General features: G+C 42.6%; 1 protein-coding gene across 1 annotated transcript in view; it reads left to right on the top strand.

Moving 5' to 3' along the window:
* The window catches only part of LOC110498757 (formin-like protein 1), a 68,123-nt gene that overhangs the window by 7,515 nt on the left and 46,079 nt on the right, over positions 1-14,529 (top strand). The window lies entirely within an intron of this gene.

The raw sequence follows: 14,529 nt of genomic DNA, 5'->3' as shown, positions 1-14,529 counted from the left end.
CAATTTGGTACTTTTTCCACCACTGTGGAAATGTGGTTCTTGCCCATTGGTCTCTGTCAACCTTGTTTGATTTGCTAGGGTAAAGCTATTTGAGCGCTCATTTGGATTCATTTACATGCATGCCTAACACTAATCTTCTATACTCAGTTCCAATGAAGACTATTTGTAGGCTACACTGAGAACTCATCCATAAACCTAGCTCGTGCACAGACAACTCCCAACCCCACTTAGCTCTGTAATTGAATATGACTCCAATCAAATGAAAGAGTCAAGGTTATAGAACACCGTTGTCTGGTCATTAATAAAAGTCCATCATTTACATAAGTTGCTACATAGGCAGTTGAATAAATGCATTGTATTGCTCCATAACTCATACCTTAGATATAAACAGATTTCTACTAAAGTTTGAATCATGTGGTGAGTATAGTCAATGTTATCGCTCCATACATGATTGAATTGCTACTGTATATGATTTTTGGACAGTGTACTCTATCCCTACACTTCATGTCTAATGAATTTGTTTCCATGGTTCAGGAACAGGGAGGAATAGGGGGGCCAGCTACTGTAGGGCAGTAGCAGGACGCGTGCGTGTTCTTGAGAAATCAAACACGGGTCTGGAGTGAGATCTGGAGATCAGACTTGTTGTTGTAATGAATCAATTTGGCAGTGGTCAAGGCTTAAGGGCTTGGGCATACATCCGGTGCCAGCTGTGGTGCTGTCAAATCACGCTGGACCTCCCTGTGTCTCTGTCTTTGTATGTGTCTGTGTTTGTGTGTGTACAGAAAATGTGAGTACTAAGTATACGGTATGTTTTGCATCTAACATACAGTGCCTTGCGAAAGTATTCGGCCCCCTTGAACTTTGCGACCTTTTGCCACATTTCAGGCTTCAAACATAAAGATATAAAACTGTATTTTTTTGTAAAGAATCAACAACAAGTGGGACACAATCATGAAGTGGAACGACATTTATTGAGTATTTCAAACTTTTTTAACAAATCAAAAACTGAAAAATTGGGCGTGCAAAATTATTCAGCCCACTTAAGTTAATACTTTGTAGCGCCACCTTTTGCTGCGATTACAGCTGTAAGTCGCTTGGGGTATGTCTCTATCAGTTTTGCACATCGAGAGACTGACATTTTTTCTCATTCCTCCTTGCAAAACAGCTCGAGCTCAGTGAGGTTGGATGGAGAGCATTTGTGAACAGCAGTTTTCAGTTCTTTCCACAGATTCTCGATTGGATTCAGGTCTGGACTTTGACTTGGCCATTCTAACACCTGGATATGTTTATTTTTGAACCATTTCATTGTAGATTTTGCTTTATGTTTTGGATCATTGTCTTGTTGGAAGACAAATCTCCGTCCCAGTCTCAGGTCTTTTGCAGACTTCATCAGGTTTTCTTCCAGAATGGTCATGTATTTGGCTCCATCCATCTTCCCATCAATTTTAACCATCTTCCCTGTCCCTGCTGAAGAAAAGCAGGCCCAAACCATGATGCTGCCACCACCATGTTTGACAGTGGGGATGGTGTGTTCAGCTGTGTTGCTTTTATGCCAAACATAACGTTTTGCATTGTTGCCAAAAAGTTCAATTTTGGTTTCATCTGACCAGAGCACCTTCTTCCACATGTTTGGTGTGTCTCCCAGGTGGCTTGTGGCAAACTTTAAACGACACTTTTTATGGATATCTTTAAGAAATGTCTTTCTTCTAGCCACTCTTCCATAAAGGCCAGATTTGTGCAATATACGACTGATTGTTGTCCTATGGACAGAGTCTCCCACCTCAGCTGTAGATCTCTGCAGTTCATCCAGAGTGATCATGGGCCTCTTGGCTGCATCTCTGATCAGTCTTCTCCTTGTATGAGCTGAAAGTTTAGAGGGACGGCCAGGTCTTGGTAGATTTGCAGTGGTCTGATACTCCTTCCATTTCAATATTATCGCTTGCACAGTGCTCCTTGGGATGTTTAAAGCTTGGGAAATATTTTTGTATCCAAATCCAGCTTTAAACTTCTTCACAACAGTATCTCGGACCTGCCTGGTGTGTTCCTTGTTCTTCATGATGCTCTCTGCGCTTTTAACGGACCTCTGAGACTATCACAGTGCAGGTGCATTTATACGGAGACTTGATTACACACAGGTGGATTGTATTTATCATCATTAGTCATTTAGGTCAACATTGGATCATTCAGAGATCCTCACTGAACTTCTGGAGAGAGTTTGCTGCACTGAAAGTAAAGGGGCTGAATAATTTTGCACGCCCAATTTTTCAGTTTTTGATTTGTTAAAAAAGTTTGAAATACTCAATAAATGTCGTTCCACTTCATGATTGTGTCCCACTTGTTGTTGATTCTTTACAAAAAAATACAGTTTTATATCTTTATGTTTGAAGCCTGAAATGTGGCAAAAGGTCGCAAAGTTCAAGGGGGCCGAATACTTTCGCAAGGCACTGTACATGTATCAACATGCCTGCTTGTGTTTGTAAATTCATGTTTGTACATAAGGTGCACATGAGCACATTCTGCTGTGGTATGGGACTGTTCCTTTTTTTGCTACATCACTCTATCGTAGGGAGCAGTAAAGATAGATCATCCCTGCCACACACACCCTTACCAAACGCCCCCGGACCCACCCCCATCTTCAATCTAATGCTCAGTGTGCATAGCAAATCTCAGATGGGCCAGACGTCCTACTCCGACTGTCTAGCGAGCAGGCTGGTTGGTGTGCAGGGATCCCTCTACAGTGGGCGATCTCTGCTACAGAGAAAGACATTAAAGGGAAATGCCACCGCCGCTCGATTTCACTGCATATGCCCATTAATATGTTATTAATTTATCATACACTACTGTTCAAAAGTTTGGGGTCACTTAGAAATGTCCTTGTTTTTGAAAGAAAAACACTTTTTGTCCATTAAAATAACATCAAATTGATCAGAAATATAGTGTAGACATTTTTTATGTTGTAAATGACCATTGTAGCTGGAAATGGCTGATTCTTAATGGAATATCTACAGAGGCCCATTATCAGCAACCATCACTCCTGTGTTCTAATGGCACGTTAGCTAATCCAAGTTTATAATTTTAAAAGGCTAATTGATCATTAGAAAACCCTTTTGCAATTATCTTAGCACAGCTGGAAACAGTTTTTCTGATTAAAGAAGCAATTAAACTGGCCTTAAGACTAGTTGTGTATCTGGAGCATCAGCAGTTGTGGGTTCGATTACAGGCTCAAAATGTCCAGAAACAAATACTTTCTTTTGACACTCGTCAGTCTATTATTGTTCTGAGAAATAAAGGCTATTCCATGTGAGAAATTGCCAAGAAACTAAAGATCTCGTACAAAGCTGTGTACTACTTCCTTCACAGAACAGCGCAAACTGGCTCTAACCAGCCTTCTAAGCAGAGTTCCTCTGCCCAGTGTCTGTGTTCTTTTGCCCATCTTAATATTTTATTTGTATTGGCCAGTTTGAGATATGGCTTTTTCTTTGCAACTCTGCCTAGAAGGCCAACATCCTGGAGTCGCCTCTTCACTGTTGACGTTGAGACTGGTGTTTCGCGGGTACTATTTAATGAAGTTGCCAGTTGAGGACTTGTGATGTGTCTGTTTCTCAAACTAGACACTCTAACGTACTTGTTCTCTTGCTCAGTTGTGCACCTGGGCCTCCCACTCCTCTTTCTATTCTGGTTAGAGCCAGTTTGTGCTGTGCTGTGAAGGGAGTAGTACACAGCTTTGTACCAGATCTTCAGTTTCTTGGCAGTTGCTCTCATGGAATAGCCTTCATTTCTCAGAACAAGAATAGACTGATGAGTTTCAGAAGAAAGGTCTTTGTGATGCTCCAGATACTCAACTAGTCTAAAGAAGGCCAGTTTTATTGCTTCTTTAATCAGAAAAAGGTTTCAGCTCTACTAACATAATTGCAAAAGGGTTTTCTAATGATCAATTAGCCAATTAAAATGATAAACTTGGATTAGCTAACACATCGTGCCATTGGAACACGGGTGTGATGGTTGCTGATAATGGGCCTCTTTACGCCTATGTAGATATTCCATTAAAAATCTGCTGTTTCCAGCTACAATAGTAATTTACAACATTAATGTCTACACTGTATTTTATGTTATTTTAATGGACAATAAAAATAAAAAAAGAAGTTCTTTCAAAAACAAGGACATTTCAAAGTGACCCCAAACTTTTGAACAGTAGTAGTGTATGTGTCATAAAAATACAGAATTTTCTCACCACATGCAAATACAAGCGTTTCTGCATCTCGCCTTTAGAAACGGGCCATCTACATTTCCACGGGACATCTACATTTACCACGATATCCAGAATTCATAACGATTTCAGGACGTAGTACCGCATCAGTTGATGTGGGGAAATATCAAAATGTCTGTGTTTGTAGCCAGCACTTCCAGCCAGAGGATTTTGAAACTGGTTGCCAGGTCAACGAATGTTAAAGTGATGCTATTCCATACATTTTCCACTTCACTTCCAAGAGGAAGGCATCCAATCAGCCAATCAAGCTGAGGTAACGTGGCTAAGGTTACCTAGCTAACTAGGTAGAGAACTACATTTGTTTATCTAAATCAAAATCTAGCTAGCTAGCTTTCATAATACGCTGTCTAGACATTCAAAAGCAAATCAATGCAATTAGCCAGCTGCTATGTGATTTGATTTGCAACTTTGCAAGCTAATGTTAGCTTCATTAGGTTTTGTTATCTACAGCCTACAGCCTGTATCTAAACGCTAGCTAGCTAACCAACTACCACAGAGGCTAACGTGCTCTATTTAGAGTCCAATCCCATCAACATCTGCAGCGGCATCGGCATCAGGCTCAGCACCAGGAACTCACCTTTGCTAAATATTTCCATAACTCCATGATGCGCAAATAAATATACTGGAGCTAGGCATACATATGGTCTGTGTCTTGTTGTCATAGTTGGTGTGTTTACAAGTAACGTTATGCTTCAACTTGTACTGTAGTTTTCGCTGTATTGTGGAGGCTTAGTTGAAGTGTAAATTGGAGAAAAGGGGCTGTTAGGTATGGGTGGCTGACTGGTGTCTGTTAGGGATGGGTATTGTGTGTGTGTGTGTGTATGAAGATTAGTATGCATGATCTATTGACATGAGGAGGCTGGGTGGATGTCGTACCTCGTTGAGTGTGTATTAATGGTGACAAAGCAGTCAAATTTGGCCAATCACGGACTACCGTGTGTCCTACAGACTAATCTTGCTGCTGATAACAAGGACACCATGACACCAGCTTTGGTAGTACAGAGCCTGCACTATTTGGATGAAAGCTTTCAGCCGGGAACAAGCTCAAGCTCAACGTCATCTGACTCTGAAACAAGCCAGGACAGCCAAAAGGTATTTCTAAAAGCACAATACCCTCTTGATAAAACAGAATCACAAACACACTAAACTGTCTACAAGTCAAGTGATCCTTGCAGACAGTTCTTTAGCATGGGGAATAAGGGCTGTTTGTATACTTTTCTAGCCTATTCACTCTATTGTTGGCAGTGCTTGTCTACTCAACAGCACAACTGTAGGTGCTCATACACAACAATACATGACTAGAAGTCTACAAGTCAAGCCCTCTCAAACTTTTCACATCTTTGTTAACTGTCCATCTCAATGACCCAAATTGACTCTGAGTGTAGTAACAAAACACATACCAGTACACAGGACCTTTTTTTTGTTTAACGTCTTCATGTCTTTCCAGGAGACTTGCAGTACAAACAAATATTCTGCAAGAGGTCAAAACAGTGGGTGGTGAAGAAGGTGTACAAGCCTAGAACCCACCTCTTCATTCAGGGAGAGGCTTGTCCACCTGGCTGTGGCGTGCAGAAAGGACCAGACAGTTGTCTACAAGGAGCCAGAGTCACAGCGCCCTAAACCTAACATTTCTGCCAACATCACCACAGCACCAAAGCCTGCTAAACCAGCTGCCATTATCCAACACAAGAAGAGGTGCACCAGCTGAAGAGCATTCTGGAACCTGCCTGGAATATTCAGTCTGCGTTGTTGTAGAATAATATAGAATACCTAGTATGCTCACAACTGCATTGTGGTATAGATATGGCTAGTTCCAATGGTGTTTTATATAATATGTTTTACAAGTGACCAAATGATTCCAGCTGCATCAGAAACCAATACAGTGTCGACTTCAACCTCTGGATCATTTCATTGTGATATTCATGCCTTTGCATGTTGATAAACTAGCTACAATCCTACTGCCAAAACAATACAGGGAGTTGGGTGTATCATTTAAACTTGAATTTGTTGGCAAGTAAACATGTTTCAATAAAAACAGTAGATTAGTCTGTCACTATAGCAACTAAGTAGACATGGCTTGTGTTCAAAACAACTTTTATTTGCTGTGGAGACCAAGGTGAGTTTACACAGCAGTATGCAGGAACAGTCATGGCAATGTATGACATATATACATACTACTACCGCCGATGATAAATACTACAGTTTTTTTTTTAAGGAAATACTTGCATGTGGTGTGTTTGGGTGGTGCAGTGACGTGTTCGCAGTCACGTTAATATAAGTGGAGGTTGTTGTTATGGGACCCTTCATATCTATTTTTTTTGTTTGTATCCAAGTAGTTTTGTCTGTGAGAGAAAGATACAAAATGCTATTAGACATTCATGGACAATCGTGATGATGTATAATATGAGACATTAACAGTCACATGTTAGCTAGCTACAACACATGGGTATAGTTACTCCAAGACTAATATGAGTCATAAAGCCAAAGTCCTTCCTTTACTCTTTATCATCATCTAAACATTTCAACAGTTTTGCTCCTGATGACATGGACTGAGGTTAGCTAGGCTAGTTAGCTAAAATGTTAAGACTACAGTACATTTTAGGTATTGCAAACATAGCTAGGTTAACAAAATTGTACTGTACTAAACAGCACCGCCTTGTGTTAAAAGATAGCTTATTTTACTCGTTTGTCATTTGCCTTCCGAGTCCTGGTCTTCCTGGTCTAGGATGCCACCACAGCTTGCTGGTCCCGCAATTATTTTCCTCTAGGCATGCGTCCTCCGAAACATGACCCTCCAGACCACACTTCTTAACACCTGCCTGCCCGCTTAACCCGGAAGCCAGCCGTACCAATGGGTCAGAGGAAACACTGTTCAACTGATGACCGAGGTCAGCCTGCAGGTGCCCGGCTTGCAACAAGAAGTCGCTAGAGCACAATAAGCCAAGTAAAGCCCCCCTCTGCCAAACCCTCCCCTAACCATGACGATGTTGGGACAATTGTGCGCCGCCCTATGGGACTCCCAGTCACTGCCAGTTGTGACACAGCCCGGGATCGAACTCGGGTCTGTAGAATTGCATCTAGCACTGCAATGCAGTACCTTAGACTGCTGCGACACTCGGGAGGCCCACGCTGCAGCTATTCTACAATTACTGCATCCAAAATACCACAGTCCACTGTAGTCACTGCACTTTTACAGTAGTTTTAAAACTGAAATATTTTTTTGTAAGGGTACAGAGGGAGACTGGAAAAACACCCCAAATAGTGTCTAGCGCTGAAGTTTCCCTTTAAGTACAGCTGTAAAAACCCTGCACCAGGGGCCAGACTGCCCCAATGTTAATAGACTAGAGACTCATACTACTAAATTATACCAGAGTGTCAGATGTCAATCCCCCACAAGGGTGGCACTGTGGATATGTGTGTGTGTGTGTGTGTGTGTGCACGCCGTGTCTGACCCGCTATGCTTCTTCTGGGTTCATATTCCATGAACAATCCGTTTGTCACATAATGACGGGCTGATGGTGTTAAGTGCTGAATCAGATTAGCATCTATACCGCAGACATGATGTAGGTGGTGATAATAACAAGGTGCTCAAAGAGAGGCCTTGGCTCAACCCTCCTCCCTCTCCCTATTCACATTTATATTGAGCGTCTTTCCTCTGTACTTTGCATACCACTATGCATATTTCCCACTGTGCAATGCGGTTGGCTGTGTAAATGTGCATCTGGGGATTTATTATTATTATTATTATTATTGACTTCCGGCGCCGACAGAGATGGCCGCCTCGCTTCGCGTTCCTAGGATTTGCGTACTGTTGATACGCGTGTCTACGTGTGCTCCTGTATATGCATGCCAGTCTTTGTATGAGAGCATAAAAACATTAGGATGCAGCTTACATGTGGGTTTGGATTTGATCAAAAGGGTGTGAGTTTACTTTGAACATGTTTGTGTACACATGCTTGCATGAAATTATAGAGTACCTCTGTGAAACTGACGGCCATGTTGTTTTCTGCTCCACTGAGGCCGGAGAGCCAAGGTGGCTCCACAGACCCCACATTGGTGGGAGCCAACCCAGGTATCAATTACAGAACCTCATACAAAGGACCTTTGTCACTAAAGCCCTTAAAGGTTGTTTGGTAGCCAGGTACAGCACAACAAGACTGAGTAGAGATCGTAATGATGACAATGTCTCAACTCCACCCGAATTAACCCTCTGAAATATTTTGACAGCTTATTCATTTCCATGCCCTAAAGACTGTACATACTGTATGTCAAAATAATGTTCTATTAGTTTAGCAAATAGCACGCAATGCAGGTATTCTCACTGTCACCTTTTCCACCCTCTTTGTGGTACTGTTTACCCATTTGGCGGAATTTAGCCTCTCACATACTGACTGTTAGCCTTTCCCCAACTCACAAAATGAATTTCCCCAACTCCCAAAGTTAATCAGAGACGGATAGGAGCTAACTGCCCTACCTCCTGAGTGGGCCTCTGTTAAACATGGCAGCTTAATTAAAACAGAAGGAAGCGACATGCTCCCAGGCTACTTGACATGGCAGCCTCAACCACACTTCTTGAGGCCTCCTGGTAGCCGAGACAGACAGTGTCCCTGGAGAGTTACGGATCTAGAGCTGAGAAGCCTTTTTAAAGTGAATGACGGGATTGGAAGTGAAGCCTAATGTCGGAGTGCCACATTTACTTTGTTATGACAATGAGAGCAGTTTGATACTATGCTGTATGCTGTCCCACAAGTCTGCATGAATGCAGGCTGCGCTTGTTCCCCTGTAACATTCAATCTGCTTTATCACACAGCAAAGAGGGTGTGTCACTGGCGGTGGTACCTTATGAGGCATGGCTGTGTATGTTTCTGTGTATCCTTGTGTAGGAGTATGTGTCCTGTATATGTGAGGGAAGAGAGCAAGGGGGAGGTCTAATCAATAGACCTCAAGGGGGAGGGCTAATCTGAAATGGGATGTGCAGTTTGTCTCGTCGCCACTGTCTTTGAAAATAGAGCTCCTAAAGAGACAGGTGGCCCAATTTAACGGTAACAAATGGACCTTCAGTATTAAGTACCGGTATGCACCATTTAAAACTTTGTAATTTTTTTTTACAGAGAATTAACAGGGTATTTTCCAGATTTTGAAATGCACATCTCTCATATGTAACTCTAGCTTCATGATATCAATGAGAAGAAAACAGGTGACTTTGACGCCATATTGCCCCTACTGTGCGAATACATGACCGTACAACTCCAGTAGGTTTCTCCTCTGTGAATGTACACTACTGTAAAACTCCAGTAGGTTTCTCCTCTGTGCATATACACTACCGTAAAACTCCAGTAGGTTTCTCCTCTGTGCATGTACACTACCGTACAACTCCAATAGGTTTCTCCTCTATTCATGTACACTGCTGTAAAACTGCAGTAGGTTTCTCCTCTGTGCATGTACACTACCGTACAACTCCAATAGGTTTCTCCTCTATTCATGTACACTAGCATAAAACTCCAATAGGTTTCTCCTCTATTCATGTACACTAGCATAAAACTCAAGTAGGTTTCTCCTCTGTGCATGTACACTACCGTACAACTCCAATAGGTTTCTCCTCTATTCATGTACACTAGCATAAAACTCCAGTAGGTTTCTCCTCTATTCATGTACACTAGCATAAAACTCCAGTAGGTTTCTCCTCTGTGCATGTACACTAGCATAAAACTCCAGTAGGTTTCTCCTCTATTCATGTACACTAGCATAAAACTCCAGTAGGTTTCTCCTCTATTCATGTACACTAGCATAAAACTCAAGTAGGTTTCTCCTCTGTGCATGTACACTACCGTACAACTCCAATAGGTTTCTCCTCTATTCATGTACACTAGCATAAAACTCCAGTAGGTTTCTTCTCTGTGCATGTACACTAGCATAAAACTCCAGTAGGTTTCTTCTCTGTGCATGTACACTACCATTAAACTCCAGTAGGTTTCTTCTCTGTGCATGTACACTACCATTAAACTCCAGTAGGTTTCTTCTCTGTGCATGTACACTACCATTAAACTCCAGTAGGTTTCTTCTCTGTGCATGTACACTAGCATAAAACTCCAGTAGGGTTTCTCCTCTGTGCATGTACACTACCATTAAACTCTAGTAGATTTCTTCTCTGTGCATGTACACTACCATTAAACTCCAGGAGGTTTCTCCTCTGTGCATGTACACTACCATTAAACTCCAGTAGGTTTCTCCTCTGTGCATGTACACTACCATTAAACTCCAGTAGGTTTCTTCTCTGTGCATGTACACTACCGTAAAACTCCAATAGGTTTCTCCTCTGTGCATGTACACTACCATTAAACTCCAGTAGATTTCTCCTCTGTGCATGTACACTACCATTAAACTCCAGTAGGTTTCTCCTCTGTGCATGTACACTACCATAAAACTCCAGGAGGTTTCTCCTCTGTGCATGTACACTACCATTAAACTCCAGTAGGTTTCTTCTCTGTGCATGTACACTACCGTAAAACTTCAACAGGTTTCTCCTCTGTGCATGTACACTACCATTAAACTCCAGTAGGTTTCTCCTCTGTGCATGTACACTACCATCAAACTCTAATAGGTTTCTCCTACCATTAAACTCCAGTAGATTTCTCCTCTGTGCATGTACACTACCATTAAACTCCAGCAGGTTTCTCCTCTGTGCATGTACACTACCATTAAACTCCAGTAGGTTTCTCCTCTGTGCATGTACACTACCATCAAACTCCAATAGGTTTCTCCTCTGTGCATGTACACTAGCCTAAAACTCCAGGAGGTTTCTCATCTGCGTGTATCTGTACAGGACTAGCCACCAACCAACTCTAATCCCAGTTTATTGATCCAACATAATTTATCAAGTCTGATATATCAGAGCACTGGCTGTACCATTGATTTAGGATGCTGTTCGCTATTAGTTGTGCATCAGTTTTCACACCCCTGTGTGTGACACAAGTAACTTTTAACTGACTGACCTGACGTGGTTACAAAAAATATTTGTTGGGATGCATCAAAACCAAAAGGCCATTAGCCTCCTTCAGCATTAACTTATGTCTGACTGGTCATGTGAGTTTTTCCACTAAGATTGCATTTACAAAGTATCCACAGATCATAGACTATCCTGAGAAGCCCTTGTCTGGGCGTATCTAGCAATTCGCTGTATCTAAACAAAACAAGTAGCAATTCTGAGAGAGAAAAATGTGTTGCTTTGGAGGCTTACCCAAAAAGTTAACTGTGAGTGACCTTGTGAAGAAGAAGAGGGGAAGGAGGAGGAGTGGGGGAGGAAGAGGAGGGGAAGGAGGAGGAGTGGTGGAGGAAGAAGAGGGGAAGGAGGAGAAGAGGGGGAGGAAGAGGAGGGGAAGGAGGAGGAGTGGGTTGGCGAGGTAAAAAGATAAATATGTTTTGTCCTTGAGTGGGAGTCTCCTGTTGTCTAGCCCAGTTTCACCGGGTGGCAGGGCTGTGTTGGGCTATAATTAGTACAGAAGGATGTCCTGCATGTGTACAGAAGGATGTCCTGCACCAAATTTCTATCAAGATGTTAAATGTGCAACCAGAGGGAAAAGAAACTCAAGACCACCTTTAATCCACACACAGAGACGCGTACAAAGCTCTCCCTCGCCCTCCATTTGATAAATCTGACCATAACCTGATTCCTGCTTACAAGCAAAAACTAAAGCAGGAAGCACCAGTGACTTGGTCTATAAAAAAGTGGTCAGATGAAGCAGATGCTAAACTACAGGCCCATTTTGCTAGCACAGACTGGAATATGTTCCGCGATTCTTCCGATGGCATTGAAGAGTACAGTACACCACATCAGTCACTGGCTATATCAATAACTGCATCGAGGACGTCGTCACCACAGTGACTGTACGTACATACCCCAACCAGAAGCCACGGATTACAGGCAACATTCACACTGAGCTAAAGGGTAGAGCTGCCGCTTTCAAGGAGCGGGACTCTAACCCGGAAGCTTTTAAGAAATCCCGCTATGCCCCCCGACGAACCATCAAACAGGCAAAGCTTCAATACAGACTAAGATCGAATTGTACTACACCGGCTCCGACGCTCGTCAGATGTGGCAGGGCTTGCAAACTATTACAGACTACAAAGGGAAGCACAGCCGAGAGCTGCCCAGAGTGACACGAGCCTACCAGACGACATAAATAACTTCTATGCTCGCTTCAAGGCAAGTAACACTGAAACATGCATGAGAGCACCAACTGTTCTGGATGACTGTGTGATCACGCTCTCCGCAGCCGATGTGAGTAAGACCTTTCAACAGGTCAACATTCACAAGGCCGCAGGGCCAGACGGATTACCAGGACGTGTACTCCGAGCATGCGTTGACCAACTGGCAAGTGTCTTCACTGACATTTTCAATTTCTCCCTGTCTGAGTCTGTCATACCAACATGTTTCAAGCAGACCACCATAGTCCCTGTGCCCAAGAACACTAAGGTAACCTACCTAAATGACTACCGACCCATAGCACTTAGTACGTCTGTAGCCATGAAATGCATTGAAAGGCTGGTCATGACTCACATCAACACCATTATCCCAGAAACCCTGGATACACTCCAATTTGCATACTGCAAATGATCCACAGATGATGCAACCTCTATTGCACTCCACACTGCCCTTTCCTACCTGGACAAAAGGGACACTCAAAACTGCATCGTTGGTTAAGTTAGCATTTCACTGTTGTATTCGGCACATGTGACAAATACAATTGGATTTGATTTGATTTGTAGCCCTCTACCAATCTTTCCAGCAACTTTTTTGAGAGTGTGTGAGTGAAAGAATTTACGAGATTATGTCAGAATGATGTAAACTATTGTATCAGGGTAAAACTGTGGAACTGTCTCGAACGCACCTGTTAGTTTCCAGGTGTGCCTTATTGTAATTAAGGGCGTGGCACAATGTATTTCCTTTTTATTCATTTAGGGGATCCTCTTACTCAGTGCCAATACCAAACGTACAATGTGCAGGGATACTGGAGTATTTGAGGTAGATATGTACATATAGGTGGGGATTAGGAGTGGAATATTACATGAAGATGAACACTTTAAATCTGTATTGAAATAACCATATTTTTCTGAGAGCGCTTGATGTTGCTGAAACAAAGACGTGTCCAAGGACGAGTTGCTGAGTAAATACCAAAACAAATCACATCATTTCTGGCCCGATCATTCCATTGATCCACTCCTTGATGCAAAGAACCAGAGTATTTCAGATTAGTCCCCCTACGTTACACTATACTCTGTCTCTCTCTTCCTGTTCTCTCTTTCTTTCCCCTTCCACTGTCTCTCCATTACCTTCCTCTTGAAACATGGAGTCAGACCAATAACAAAGTCTCTTTAGCAATACACTCTCTGGTGTTGTGGCAACAGCCCAAGGCGCCCAGCTGTTACAGGAATACTGTCTGTCAGCCTGTCGGTAGTGAAATTGACCTCTGAGTCATGCGGGCCATGAAGAAGGCGACTGTATAGGGACAGGATTGCTGTCGCTGAGTGACGCTTAATGAAATCATTGAGGTACTGATGCATTATTGACGAGTTTGTCATAGCAACTGGCTGCACTGTGCATTCAAGGGACATTGTGTGCCTGTCTGTTCACATGGCCTATTCACGTGGTCTATTCACGTGGCCTATTCATATAGTTAGGAGTTTCACTGAGTGTACAAAACATTAGGAACACCTGCTCTTTTCATGACATAGACTGACCAGGTGAATCCCAGTGAAAGCTCTGATCCCTTGTTGATGTTCAATCCACTTCAATCAGTGTAGAGGAAGGGGAGGAGACAGGTTAAAGAAGGATTTTTAAGTCTTGAGACAATTGAGACACGGAATGTGTGTGTGTGTGTGTGTGTGTGTGTGTGTGTGTGCGATTCAAAGGTTGACAAAAGATTGAAGTGCCTTTGAACCGGCTATGGTAGTAGGTGCCAGTAGGTCCACTACCCAAAGGACATCCAGCAAACTTGGCAAAACTGTGGGAAGCATTGGAGTCAACATGGGCCAGCATGCTTGTGGAATGCTTTCGACACCTTATAGAGTCAATGCTCGGACAAATTGAGGCTGTTCTGAGGGAAAAAGGGGGTGCAACTCAATATTAGGAAGGTAATGTTTTGTACACACAGTGTACAGTATATCTGCAGGCTAAATGTCACCCAGCAATTTGTGTTTATAGTTTTCAGTTGCAGTAAGAAAAGGTTTTAAGATAAACTCATACATTATGTTTTGAAGTGGAT

The sequence above is a fragment of the Oncorhynchus mykiss genome, chromosome 20, assembly GCF_057628025.1.
Source record: "Oncorhynchus mykiss isolate SJ-2025 chromosome 20, ASM5762802v1, whole genome shotgun sequence".
In the NCBI taxonomy this organism is placed as follows: domain Eukaryota; kingdom Metazoa; phylum Chordata; class Actinopteri; order Salmoniformes; family Salmonidae; genus Oncorhynchus; species Oncorhynchus mykiss.
The sequence above is the reverse complement of the archived record's forward strand: the minus strand, read 5'-3'. Positions and strand labels throughout refer to the sequence as shown.